Here is a 3,999-nt window from a genome sequence, read left to right as displayed (position 1 = left end):
AAGGTGGAGGCTCACCAGGACATGCACACCTCACAAGTTCCCGGCTCTCTCGACTCTGTTGAAGACGGGTTTCTTGGAGAAGGGGAGGGCAGTGAGGCACAGTCCCCCGTCCCCCGACGCCCCTCGCGATGCCCCTCCGTCTTCGACTAACCCTCTGCATAGGAGCCGTGAGAGCCAGGAACTTGTGAGTTTTGTATGTCCACTCAGGCATCCTTCATACCTGGTCTGTAGGAAGTTCCTGTCAGAAGGAGGGGGCACCGCGAGGGCGTCGAGGGGCGGAAGGCGGTGCCTTAGTGCCTTCCTCCTTCTGACATTGTAAAGGAACCCTATTTTTTTAATGGTAAGATGTTTGTGTCTCTGTGTGTGTGTGTGTGTGTGTGTGTGTGTGTGTGTGTGTGTGTGTGTGTTTTGTACTCAGATTAGGTTTGAAGTGTCTGTGTGGTGCAGCTGGTCTGGTCTGTCTCTGTACAGTCGAGGCTGCACCCACCTATAAAAGGTGGAGGCTCACCAGGACATGCACACCTCACAAGTTCCCGGCTCTCTCGACTCTGTTGAAGACGGGTTTCTTGGAGAAGGGGAGGGCAGTGAGGCACAGTCCCCCGTCCCCCGACGCCCCTCGCGATGCCCCTCCGTCTTCGACTAACCCTCTGCATAGGAGCCGTGAGAGCCAGGAACTTGTGAGTTTTGTATGTCCACTCAGGCATCCTTCATACCTGGTCTGTAGGAAGTTCCTGTCAGAAGGAGGGGGCACCGCGAGGGCGTCGAGGGGCGGAAGGCGGTGCCTTAGTGCCTTCCTCCTTCTGACATTGTAAAGGAACCCTATTTTTTTAATGGTAAGATGTTTGTGTCTCTGTGTGTGTGTGTGTGTGTGTGTGTGTGTGTGTGTTTTGTACTCAGATTAGGTTTGAAGTGTCTGTGTGGTGCAGCTGGTCTGGTCTGTCTCTGTACAGTCGAGGCTGCACCCACCTATAAAAGGTGGAGGCTCACCAGGACATGCACACCTCACAAGTTCCCGGCTCTCTCGACTCTGTTGAAGACGGGTTTCTTGGAGAAGGGGAGGGCAGTGAGGCACAGTCCCCCGTCCCCCGACGCCCCTCGCGATGCCCCTCCGTCTTCGACTAACCCTCTGCATAGGAGCCGTGAGAGCCAGGAACTTGTGAGTTTTGTATGTCCACTCAGGCATCCTTCATACCTGGTCTGTAGGAAGTTCCTGTCAGAAGGAGGGGGCACCGCGAGGGCGTCGAGGGGCGGAAGGCGGTGCCTTAGTGCCTTCCTCCTTCTGACATTGTAAAGGAACCCTATTTTTTTAATGGTAAGATGTTTGTGTCTCTGTGTGTGTGTGTGTGTGTGTGTGTGTGTGTGTGTGTGTGTGTTTTGTACTCAGATTAGGTTTGAAGTGTCTGTGTGGTGCAGCTGGTCTGGTCTGTCTCTGTACAGTCGAGGCTGCACCCACCTATAAAAGGTGGAGGCTCACCAGGACATGCACACCTCACAAGTTCCCGGCTCTCTCGACTCTGTTGAAGACGGGTTTCTTGGAGAAGGGGAGGGCAGTGAGGCACAGTCCCCCGTCCCCCGACGCCCCTCGCGATGCCCCTCCGTCTTCGACTAACCCTCTGCATAGGAGCCGTGAGAGCCAGGAACTTGTGAGTTTTGTATGTCCACTCAGGCATCCTTCATACCTGGTCTGTAGGAAGTTCCTGTCAGAAGGAGGGGGCACCGCGAGGGCGTCGAGGGGCGGAAGGCGGTGCCTTAGTGCCTTCCTCCTTCTGACATTGTAAAGGAACCCTATTTTTTTTTAATGGTGAGATGTATGTTTGTGTCTGTGTGTGTGTCTGTGTCTGTGTGTATGTATGTATGTATGTGTTTTTTGTCCTCAGATTAGGTTTGAAGTGTCTGTGTGGTGCAGCTGGTCTGGTCTGTCTCTGTACAGTCGAGGCTGCACCCACCTATAAAAGGTGGAGGCTCACCAGGACATGCACACCTCACAAGTTCCCGGCTCTCTCGACTCTGTTGAAGACGGGTTTCTTGGAGAAGGGGAGGGCAGTGAGGCACAGTCCCCCGTCCCCCGACGCCCCTCGCGATGCCCCTCCGTCTTCGACTAACCCTCTGCATAGGAGCCGTGAGAGCCAGGAACTTGTGAGTTTTGTATGTCCACTCAGGCATCCTTCATACCTGGTCTGTAGGAAGTTCCTGTCAGAAGGAGGGGGCACCGCGAGGGCGTCGAGGGGCGGAAGGCGGTGCCTTAGTGCCTTCCTCCTTCTGACATTGTAAAGGAACCCTATTTTTTTAATGGTAAGATGTTTGTGTCTCTGTGTGTGTGTGTGTGTGTGTGTGTGTGTGTGTGTGTGTTTTGTACTCAGATTAGGTTTGAAGTGTCTGTGTGGTGCAGCTGGTCTGGTCTGTCTCTGTACAGTCGAGGCTGCACCCACCTATAAAAGGTGGAGGCTCACCAGGACATGCACACCTCACAAGTTCCCGGCTCTCTCGACTCTGTTGAAGACGGGTTTCTTGGAGAAGGGGAGGGCAGTGAGGCACAGTCCCCCGTCCCCCGACGCCCCTCGCGATGCCCCTCCGTCTTCGACTAACCCTCTGCATAGGAGCCGTGAGAGCCAGGAACTTGTGAGTTTTGTATGTCCACTCAGGCATCCTTCATACCTGGTCTGTAGGAAGTTCCTGTCAGAAGGAGGGGGCACCGCGAGGGCGTCGAGGGGCGGAAGGCGGTGCCTTAGTGCCTTCCTCCTTCTGACATTGTAAAGGAACCCTATTTTTTTTTAATGGTGAGATGTATGTTTGTGTCTGTGTGTGTGTCTGTGTCTGTGTGTATGTATGTATGTATGTGTTTTTTGTCCTCAGATTAGGTTTGAAGTGTCTGTGTGGTGCAGCTGGTCTGGTCTGTCTCTGTACAGTCGAGGCTGCACCCACCTATAAAAGGTGGAGGCTCACCAGGACATGCACACCTCACAAGTTCCCGGCTCTCTCGACTCTGTTGAAGACGGGTTTCTTGGAGAAGGGGAGGGCAGTGAGGCACAGTCCCCCGTCCCCCGACGCCCCTCGCGATGCCCCTCCGTCTTCGACTAACCCTCTGCATAGGAGCCGTGAGAGCCAGGAACTTGTGAGTTTTGTATGTCCACTCAGGCATCCTTCATACCTGGTCTGTAGGAAGTTCCTGTCAGAAGGAGGGGGCACCGCGAGGGCGTCGAGGGGCGGAAGGCGGTGCCTTAGTGCCTTCCTCCTTCTGACATTGTAAAGGAACCCTATTTTTTTAATGGTAAGATGTTTGTGTCTGTGTGTGTGTGTGTGTGTGTGTGTGTCTGTGTGTGTGTGTGTGTTTTGTACTCAGATTAGGTTTGAAGTGTCTGTGTGGTGCAGCTGGTCTGGTCTGTCTCTGTACAGTCGAGGCTGCACCCACCTATAAAAGGTGGAGGCTCACCAGGACATGCACACCTCACAAGTTCCCGGCTCTCTCGACTCTGTTGAAGACGGGTTTCTTGGAGAAGGGGAGGGCAGTCAGGAACTTGTGAGTTTTGTATGTCCACTCAGGCATCCTTCATACCTGGTCTGTAGGAAGTTCCTGTCAGAAGGAGGGGGCACCGCGAGGGCGTCGAGGGGCGGAAGGCGGTGCCTTAGTGCCTTCCTCCTTCTGACATTGTAAAGGAACCCTATTTTTTTAATGGTAAGATGTTTGTGTCTCTGTGTGTGTGTGTGTGTGTGTGTGTATGTATGTATGTATGTGTTTTTTGTCCTCGGATTAGGTTTGAAGTGTCTGTGTGGTGCAGCTGGTCTGGTCTGTCTCTGTACAGTCGAGGCTGCACCCACCTATAAAAGGTGGAGGCTCACCAGGACATGCACACCTCACAAGTTCCCGGCTCTCTCGACTCTGTTGAAGACGGGTTTCTTGGAGAAGGGGAGGGCAGTGAGGCACAGTCCCCCGTCCCCCGACGCCCCTCGCGATGCCCCTCCGTCTTCGACTAACCCTCTGCATAGGAGCCGTGAGAGCCA

Source organism: Copadichromis virginalis, linkage group LG12, assembly GCF_057382275.1.
Source record: "Copadichromis virginalis isolate Kocher_CV1m ecotype Utaka linkage group LG12, C_Virginalis_male_GT1.1, whole genome shotgun sequence".
Classification (NCBI taxonomy): domain Eukaryota; kingdom Metazoa; phylum Chordata; class Actinopteri; order Cichliformes; family Cichlidae; genus Copadichromis; species Copadichromis virginalis.
This window is presented reverse-complemented; position numbering follows the sequence as displayed.